We start from the raw sequence: 10,844 nt of genomic DNA, 5'->3' as shown, positions 1-10,844 counted from the left end.
AACATAGCTGGTAAGGGTTTAAACCTATGACAGTAGGGATAGTTGGGATATACATCCCAAATCCCCAGTCTAACCTAGCATCCTGAAAGGGAGATAGTCAGCCTGGCTCTGACAAGCCATTGTCCAGAGAATACTTGATAAACTATGAACCTATTACAGTGTGTGTGTGTGTGTGTGTGTGTGTGTGTGTGTGTGTGTGTGTGTGTATTTCATTACAGGATCATTATATACTAATCCTATCCTTTCATTTTATAGATTGGCTTGTGTAAGGTCATACAACTAGTTAGATTGAGGACCTGAACTCAGGTATTCTGACTCCTAGTCCAGTGCTCTTTCCATTACAAATTCTATTGAATTTCAATGACTCTGCTGTTGTTACCATTATTCAGGGAGAAAATGAGAAAAGCAACTACCATGGAATCATTAGTTTCTATTGCTGGCAAATCAATCTATCCAATTCAAGGAAAAAAATGTCCATTATGTGTTGTGGAGACAGGAAAATTCCAGTATATTGTATTTTGTTAGCATTTCATACTCTTCAAAGAGCTTTCAAATTGTTTTTTCCCATTTGATCCTTTTGTGAATTAACAGAATAGATATTCTTCAATATCTCCCTAACTATTGGCTCCTTCACTGCTGATTACACACATATCTAGGTCTCCCCAATCCTTAAAAAAAAGTTTATGGGCAGCTGGGTAGCTCAGTGGATTGAGAGTCAGGCCTAGAGAGACTGGAGGTCCTAGGTTCAAATCTGGCCTCAGACACTTCCCAGCTGTGTGACCCTGGGCAAGTCACTTGACCCCCATTGCCTACCCTTACCACTCTTACCACTAGGAGCCAATACAAAGAAGTTAAGGGCTTAAAAAAAATTACTAGATTCTAGTATCCCCTCAAACTACTATCCTACAAACTATTCTTCCCTTGCACTACCAAATTGCTATAATAAGCTATCTTATTCATCTCTATTTCCTTTCCTCTCACTTGTCAGTTCCCTGCATTCTGGCTTCCAACCTCATTCATTACTCAACTAGAACTTTTCTTTTCTAAGTTACCAAGTTTGATTGTACAAAAGACTAATGGACTTTTCTCACTTCTCTTGTTTCTTGACCTTGAAGCATCATTTGACACTTAACCATTTTCTCTTTCTGGATCCTCTCTCCTCTCTCAGTTTTCATGACATTGCTTTTTCTTGATTCTCTTTTTTCTCTCTGACCAATTCTTCCCAAGGTCCTTTGCTTGATCATTGTTCATGTCCTTCAGCACCCCTTTCATTCTACTCCAAATACTAGATATAGTACTGGTAGATATTTAAGAAGATTACTGGAAAAAAATTGTTCACACAATACACTTTTAAAATCAATCTGCAGAGGAAGAACTGTGGGAGGAGGAACACAGAGGAAAAACAACTGCTTGAACACATGGGCTGATGGGGATATTATTGGGGATGAAGACATTAAATGATAATTCTAGCCCAACTATCAAAAATATGGAATTAGGGCTTAATCAATGATATATGTAAAACCCAGTGGAATTGTGCTAAAGGGAGTTAGAGGGGCTTGGGGAGAAGGGAAGAACATGAAACACGTAAATATGGGAAAATATTCAAAATTAAAATTAAAAAATAAAAAATCAATAAAATCAATCTGCATCAACATTTTCTCCATCATTATCTTAAGTTTACACAATTAACAAAATGATAGTTAAAATCCTATTTGGTAGCATTGCCTTACTTTCAGAGTATAAATACTCACACTGAAAATTTAACAACCTGGTCTTGTGAACCAGTATGAGCTGGCTCCAACATACCACTGATCTAGTCATCTGTCTTGGACCCACTTCACTCAGTGCATCTCTTTTGGTGAACTCATAAGTATCCATGGATTGAATTGTCATCTCTTCGAGAATAATTCCCATATCTATACAGCTTGATGATCTGGGCTGGGTCTGACTCAAACTAGTGCCCTGGTAGTTTAGGTTCCATATTGGAACAAAATGAGGCATTCACAGGGCATCAATAACAAATGGAGATTCTTTTAGTCATAGCAGGAGAAAGATAATTCATCAAGGATAGGCATTAAGTATATACCTGAAGTTGATTCAAAAGAGGGAAGTACCTTTGCCTATGTTATTACCGTAATTCACCTGCCAAAAATCAGAAAGGATACTTAGAGTTCCTTGTATTTTGTATTCCTTGTATCTGCCTTATACTCAGTGACCAGAAAGTAATGTCAACAGCCAGAGCCTTCAGTACCTTGAGTCAGACAAATCTAAATGATGGTCTCAATACCTTTTAAGGAAAAATTAGCCTAGCTTGCATGCGGGGAAGGGTTAGTGTAGTTCTACCCCATTTTCCCCTTTGGATGTGAGATCCTTCATCCCCTACATAACCATCCACTTACATGACTGGTGAAATGACTGTAACTGGTCAACTCTGACCTCAGGTATTCAAGAAATCTGACATATAGGCAGCATTTCAGGAAGAGGAAAGAAACTAAAATAGAAATATAACAAAAACAAAACAAGCAGTCTAACAGCTTCCTGAAGAAATGACAGAATCTAGGAGAGTCTCCGGAAGGCTAGTTCCATGTGGTGAGTGATGCCAAATCTTTGCAGTTAATAGTAGGTCTGACAATATAAAAAGGTAACCAAAAACAAGAGTAGCACCAGGAGAATCAGGATGGCCAAGATGATGATACTTCCTATAGAGTCACCAGTCTTTATCCCAATTAAGGTAGAATTTTCCTTTATCTCCCCCTATTTAGAGTTTCCTGGACCCTCTAGTCACAACATTACCCTTCCCTGGGAGTAGATTTGGTCCCTGGATTGTCACTACTATAGGGAGCTGCCTTTCTGTCCATATCTGCAGGGTCTATGTCTGGGTCTACTGCCTGCTTATGTATGCTGCACTGTGGATGCTGCTACTGTTGGGGACTTTATCTTCCTATGCTGAAGGAAGAACTGAATCTATCCCACACACAAACAAGCCAGGGACTTCTCTCATCCAATACATTTAATACTACTTTATTTGTGACATACAAGTAGTAGCCATGTGTTCTGTGGTTGAGGAAGTGTACCTGGGGCCAAAGCCCCTTCCTGGAAGAGAGGGAGAGATAGTAATAGAGCCAAAGAAATTGATAGAGAGAAATAGAGAAACAGTCAAAGAGAGGGAGAGAGAGAGAGAGAGAGAGAGAGAGAGAGAGAGAGAGAGAGACGCAGAGCCAGACAAAGTTAACAGTTTGAGGATGAATAGGGAAACTTTTTAACCTGATAGAGTACTTCTGCATGTTCTTAGCTAATTAAATGAGGGTACTAGTGGTACATTTGTACCTGATTCCGTAAATGTACCTGGCTTTTGGCATGAATTAGAGTATTATATTTTCAAGTGTCTCCCTCAATGGATTGCACTAAAGAATCACAACAAAATCTATGTGGCAAAGTTCTAATTGGCCTATCAAATTTCAAATGAAAACAAACAAACAATATATATATATATATACTTGTATATATATATATATAACTATGTGAAAAAATGCTCTAAATTATTATTGATTGGAGAAAAGCAAATCAAAACAACTCTGAGACATTATCTCACATCTATCAGATTGGCTAAAGTAATTGGCAAAATGGCAAAAGTTGGAAGGGATGTGAAAAAATAGGGACACAAACACTTTTGGTGGAATTGTGAACTGATCCAATCATTTCAGAGAATTATATTCAAAGAGTTAGAAAATTATCTATGCTTTTTGATCCAGCAATACCATGATTAGATTTGTTTCTTAATGTGATCAGGAAAAAAAAGAAAAGAACTTCTATCTTCTCAAATACTTATACAAGCTCTAGTTGTGGTAGCAAAGAACTAGAAATTGAAGGAATGCCCATTAATTGGGGAATGGCTAAACAAGTTGTGGCATATAATTGTGACGGAACACTATTGAGCCATAAAAAATGACTAACAAGTTAAGACATGAAATTATGAAGAGTGAAACAAGCAGAACCAAGAGAACATTTTATACAGCAACAGAAATACTGTTTGAAGAATGACTTGTATATGTCCATCTCCAGAGGAAGAACTGATAAATAGAAATAAGTAAGATATATATACATATACATATATATACACATCAACAACTAGTTGAATGAAGTAACAAGAGTGTCAACCTTAATATCAGACATTAATAGCAAGTTAAGGCAAGATACAATAACAAGCTGTGGCAAAGGATTGTCATGGAATATTATTATGCCATAAGAAATGATAAAGAAAATGATCACAAAAAACATTGAAAAATCTTATTCGAAGTGATGAAAAATGAAATGAGCAAATCCAGGAGAATGTTGTACATATTAAAAACAAGAATGTAGGAAGATCAACTGTGAATTACTTAATTATTATCAACAAGGTAAAGATCTAAGACAAATCCAAGGGACTCATGAAGAAAAAGAATATCCACCATCATAGAAGGGATAGAGTCCAAATGCTGATGGAACCATACCATTCTTCACTTTATTTCTTCCACGAATTTTTCTCTATTGCAAGCAATACGTCTTTAGTTTCACAACATGATGAATAGGGAAATATGTATTATATGATAATATATGTACAATCTATATCATATAGCTTCCTTTCTTGGGGAGGGGTGGAAGAGAGGGAGAAAAAAAAGAATGAGGCAGATTTTTGGACATAACAAATATGAGAACTTGTTTCTCTTGGATAAGTGTATATATTATAATTTATTACATATTTATAAAAATCATGTGCATTATATTATTGTTATGTTACATAATATGTTATATATAACAAAAATAAATAGCAACTCAAAAAAGATTCAATAACATGCTAAACACACTGTTCATGACATTGAACTGGGATTAGAAACATGGGTTCCACACCCATCTTCAAAGAGTCACATAATATTCAAATATTTTTATAGGAAGAAAAGGAAAAGTGTTTTGAAAGGTAGGAGTGTGAATAAAATGATGTATCTAACCACACAATTTAAAGCAAATTCCCAAAATTCAAATGTGAAGGTAGTCAATACTGAAGCTAAATTACATCAATTTAATCACTGGTCTCCAAACAGGGAATGACCATTTAATTTAATTCATCATAATATTCAACTGATGGCAACCCCAGCCCAGGAATACTGACCCTATTTAGAAGTATTCCCTTATACATCATCATCCAAAGAATCCCAGGTGGCAAAGGCAGACAAAGAGTTGAGTCTCCATAAAAACTGAGGTCAAAAAAGAATTTTTCTATTACTAGTAAACTACATTAGGTCAAGTGTCTAAAGCAGCATTAAATTTATAGATACAGGTTAGCGGACAGGTTTGAATCTGTAGTTTTAAAAAATTTGGCAATTACTTGACATCATAAAACCAGTGAAAGAGATATAAATGTTAACCAGTGTATGGAAAGTTGACAGTTGATTGTGAAGTTTTGAAACCCAGATAAATGAATAGCCACATACATAACTTCTCAATGAAATTCTTCCAAAAATTTGCAAAAACCTAAAGTTTCCATTTAAAAATAACCACATTATTTCTCAGTGAAACATGGCAAAAAAAATAAAAAGAGCCTGAATTCCATCCATAATTCTTCACAAAGCTATGGATCAAGTAGTAGATATGATTTTTTTTTAAACCCTTACCTTCCATCTTGAAGTCAATACTGTGTATTGGCTCCAAGGCAGAAGACAATGGGGGTCAAGTGATTTGCCCAGGGTCACACAGCTGGGAAGTGTCTGAGGTCAGATTTGAACCCAGGACCTCTGGTCTCTAGGCCTGACTCTAAATCCACTGAGCTACCCAGCTGCCCTCTAGAAATGATTTTTAAAACAAAAAAAAATTGTTATTGCACATAAGAAATGACTTCTTACCTTTTGACTTAGTAATTTAGAAAATCTATTCCGTAAAATTGGTAAGATTAAAATACAAAATTCTCATTTGTAAATATCCATTGGCCATTCTATACAGAATATTTCATGAGGGTGGACTGGAATACAGTTAATTCAGTATCTTGCTTGCTGCGGGAAGGAATCTGCCCAACACAGAACATAATTTCAGTTCAGAGTAATTGTATTTTTTTTTAATCTAGCAAAGTCAGGGCATTTTTTTCCTGTGCAATTGTCTACTCTCCCCTCCCCAACCCTCCTTTACCCTACCCTCATTTCCACAACTGAAGTAATACTGGTATGGAAACCTAGAACAGGTTTGACCAACAGTGTCAGATAAAGTCTGTGGGACATGGCAAAGGTATTTCCAAATGGCATATTAATGTGCTGCCACAGAAAGGTACCAGATGGCATGGACAAGTGGAATGATGCCATCACTGCTGAAGAACAGGACTTCCAGGCAATAAATTAAGCTTCCATAGGCAAGTTCTTGCAGCCCATCAACGTCATTTTCTCTTTAGCTTTTATGTGACTGGAGAACAATCTGCCTTCAGTGGTAACTGCATTATTTCCATATGTTCATGGAGATACCTATGTCGATTGAAGTTACAAGCATGATTTTCTCATGATGCCATAGATTGATATCACTACCAAGTCAGGCGAAAATCCCATCATTAGAAAGAGGTCAACCTTTTATTATATTTTTTCATAGTAGTTGTTTAGTCATTTGTGTCTGACTCTTTGTGACTTCATTTGGGGTTTTCTTGGCAAAGATACTGGAATGGTTTACCATTTCTTTCTCCAGCTATTCTATAGATGAGGAAAGGGAGACAAATAGAATTAAGTGACTTGCCCAGGGTCATACATCTAGTAAATATCTGAAGCTAGATCTGAACTCACAAAGAGGAGAGGCCCTGCAATTGTAGAGAAATGCATAAAGCTTCGCCAGAGGCCATAAGCCAGATAAACTAATGCCTATGAGATGCCAGGGGTCTAAGTTCAGGGAGATTTAACCATGGTGTATAGAAGGCTACAAGGAAGAAATAGATCATTTCTACTGCACACATGAAAACAATGCTCCATTGTTCGTAAATGACTTTTCTCCCCATGACTTTTGTGTGCTTTAATCTCTATTTTATATATTTTGTAGTTATTCAGAATGAGATTTCCCTTTTCTTATTTCTTCTTGTGGCTTTATAATTATATAAAATACTGCTTATTTCAAATTGAATATTTCCAATGTTTCCCATCTTTGCCAATTTGCAGGGCGTGAGGTAAAATCTCAGGGTAGTTTTGACTTGTATTTCTGATGTTCTTTGTGACTTAGAATATTCTTCCATATGGTATTAATGACTTACAATTTTTTAGAACTGTTTATTCATAATCTTTTGCCATTTGTTTTCTAGGGAATGATTTTTATTCATATATATATACAAAGATGACTAAGGAGAGAAGAATATACAGAAACAGAGGTTGAATATAGAAATGCATTTTACTTTCTAGAGAAATAGGAACAAAAGGGGAGAAGGGAGAAATAGAGAGAGTAGGCTGAGGGAGGGGCAGCTAGATGGCTCAATGGGTAGAGCACTGGGTCTAAAGTCAGGAAGACCTCAGATCAAATTTGACTTCAAACACTTACTAGCTATGTGACCCCTGGACAAGTCACTTAGCCTCTGTTTACCTTAATCCACTAGACATGGAAATGGTAAAGCTCTACAATATATTTGTCAAGAAAATCCAATAGATAACTTGGTCCACAGGCTCATGAAGAGCTAGACACAACTGATTAAGAGAGGGTTTAGTCCTAAGCAAAACTGACTCTAAGGATATATAAAAATATTTTTAATCTTTTCGAGGCAGCAAAAATTGGGAATCTGAGAGGGTACCCATAAATTGGGCAGTGTCTGAACAAGCTATGGTATATAAATATTATGGAATTCTATTGTGCAATAAAAATGATGAGGCAAATGTTTTTGGAGAAATCTAGAGAAACATGTATGAACTCATACATAAACAAAGTGAACAGAACCTGGGAACAATGTGTGCAATAACAATAGTATAGTAAAGACAAATGACTTTGAATTAGGAATTCTGATCAGAATGTCTGCTTAGAACTTTGATCTGAATAATGAACAATCACAGTTTCAAAGGACTAATAAAGAAACATGCTGTTTCCTGACAGAGAGTTAAAGGACTCAGAGTAGAGAATGAGACATCTATACATATAGTGCCTGGCAAAGTAAGTACTTAATAAATATTTATCCCATTCCTTTCCTCTTTCCCTGGGGTCTTTCTGAGTAAACTATCATATCTTCACCAAATAGAGATAGTTATATTTCTTCTTCTTTACCCATATTTATATCCTCATTATTTTTCTCTTATCATAATGCTATTGCTAAGGATTCCAAAATTCTATTATATCATAATGAGCATCTTTGCTTTATTCCTGGATTGACTGGGAAAGCTTCAAGTTGCCTCAATTGCATATGATGTTTGCTTTTCATCTTAGATGCTTTTTTAAGATATAAAAATGTGCCCATCTATGTCTATATATTGTAAGGTTTTTTGTTTGTTTGTTTGGATTTTTACCATAAATCAGTGCTTTGGCAAAGACTTTTTCTTCAACTATTGAGATAATCTCAATACCTTTAAAGGACAAAAAACAATTGCCTAATTTGCATGGAACCAGGGGTTTGGTTATTGCACTCATCACTCTCCCCTCTTCTGAGCTCCAGTTCTATATCACCAACTAGATATTTTCAAATGGTTATCCCACTGGCAATTCAAACTCAACATGGGCACAACTGAACTCATTGTCTTCCCTTACTCTAAGTCTTCCTAAGCTCCTTGTTTCTGCTCTGGATACCATCATATTTTCAGGCACTCAGGTTTGTAACTTGGAGGCATCCTTGCCTCTTCATTTTCCCTTACTCAACATATGCAATTGGTTTTCATATTCTACTAATTCCATTCTCATGATGCAATGATCCCTCACCTATCCGGGGAGTTATGATCCAGAGACCCCCCTAGGACAGGTGAAAATCTTTGAAGTAACAGGAGAGCAAACAGACCAGTGGTAGTGGAGTACTGCATTTCCATTGTGTACAGTACAATATTCATCCACAAAATCCAGCGATATAGTGAAAACTCTGTGATACTAAGTGAACCCCAATATAGCCAGGGACAACTGTACATCACAACTTTTTCCTTCTCTCCTCTCACCCTACAACCCCTCTATTGTGGTTCAGATCCTCACCATCTCTTGCAAGGATCATTGCAATAGTCTCCTAATAGGTCTCCCACTGCCATTTTTTTTCTCCTCTGAAATCTAATCTCTATACAGCTATAAACTGATATTCATAAACCACAGTTATGTTACTTTGGCCAAAACCCCTCATTGTTGCTCTATTGCCTCTTTGATAAAAGTGGGACTTCTTCATTTGGCATGTAAAGCTCCCTATCCTACCTTTCTATATTTATTACACATTAGTTACCTTCTCCCAGAACTGGTTTACCTGCCATTTCACTTACACAACATTCCATAGCACAAGCTGTTCCCTATTCCTGGAATACACTCCTTGTTCTTTTCCACTCTTTAGAATACTTAACTCTTTACGACTTTTGAAACCTATTTGAGATCTTACCTGAATTCTCTCCCTTTTGCTGGTGTGTCCCAAAATTACATTCTATATTGTAAAGGTGTGTCCTTTTTCAGACTTGAGCACATTTTCAGGTTGTAAAAGATTAGTTACAGAGACAATGAGATTTTAGAGTGTGTCCCGTTCAGATTTCATTCATACTTACTGGAAGATGCTCTTCCACTCCTGAATGCATCATTCTGCACCTCATAAAGGGTGGCTATTTTTGAAAAATACCTCATTTTTGCATACAAAAAAAAAACAACAACCAGAAGAGAAAAGGAACCATTCCTACCCTTAGCTCCAGCCACTCATTTACATAAGCCTATGGCAGAACAACATTTTTAAATATTGGGAACCATGAATCTCAGGTGATTATTGGTTTGCATGATCAGGCCTGTAGGGATTAAGATTTGGGAAAACTATCAGATAGTCACCATAAGTTAGGATGAGGTTTCTCTCCGAGGGGATGGAGGCATGGAGGAGAAAAAATAGTTAAAGTAAAAAAAAAAAAAGGCTAATCCTTTGTTCTCTCATCTCCTGGTTAAGAAGGAATTAGACTCAAAGAAGAGAAAACAGTATGTTTGCTTTGTTGATCTTTAAAAAAAAAGTTTCCAACAACATTAATAGACAGACTTTGGAGTTGCTAAGTACCTCTGGTTCTTCCAAGTTCAACTGATTCCTGTATGATAAGAGTATTGGAAGTGGTGCTATTTCTTATTTTTTCTCAAATACTAGTGTCTACCACAGTGACGTCCAAAATATTTTGAAGGAGCACTTCTTTCACTAACATGAGATTGTGCCCTTTTGAACAGAACAAAGCTTTAGGTCAAAAGGAGAAAAATCAGAAAGGTTGGAATGTAAAGGAGAAGCCCTTTCAAATGTAAGGAAAACATTCCACACCTTAGAAAAGGTTTGAACTTTTCTGTACATGAAAATGTACAATGAACTTTCCCTAGGGAAGAGATTGTCTGCACACTTTTGGCCCTAGTTCCTGCTTTGCCTAAGACTCCAATAGTCATTGGAAAGGTATAACTGGCTGGTCACTCTATTCATCAAGATGGGATCCTTCAGTGAAGGAACTTGCTCTGAACCAGAAATGATTGCCCAACAGCAGAACTGAAATCTCTCTTTACCTCTTGCCTAGAGGTGAAAAACCTCAGCTGAGGCTCTACAGGATTCAAATGGGAAAGCCTCTACAATACTAGGGCGAATATCATTGCTCTTACTGAAAAAGTACCACAGTGTTCCAAATAAACATTTATTAACTGCCTACTATGTGCTGGGCACTGTTTAAAAACAAAACAAAACATAG

The sequence above is a fragment of the Gracilinanus agilis genome, chromosome 4 (genome assembly GCF_016433145.1).
Source record: "Gracilinanus agilis isolate LMUSP501 chromosome 4, AgileGrace, whole genome shotgun sequence".
Lineage (NCBI taxonomy): Eukaryota > Metazoa > Chordata > Mammalia > Didelphimorphia > Didelphidae > Gracilinanus > Gracilinanus agilis.
Note: the sequence above shows the minus strand (reverse complement) of the source record.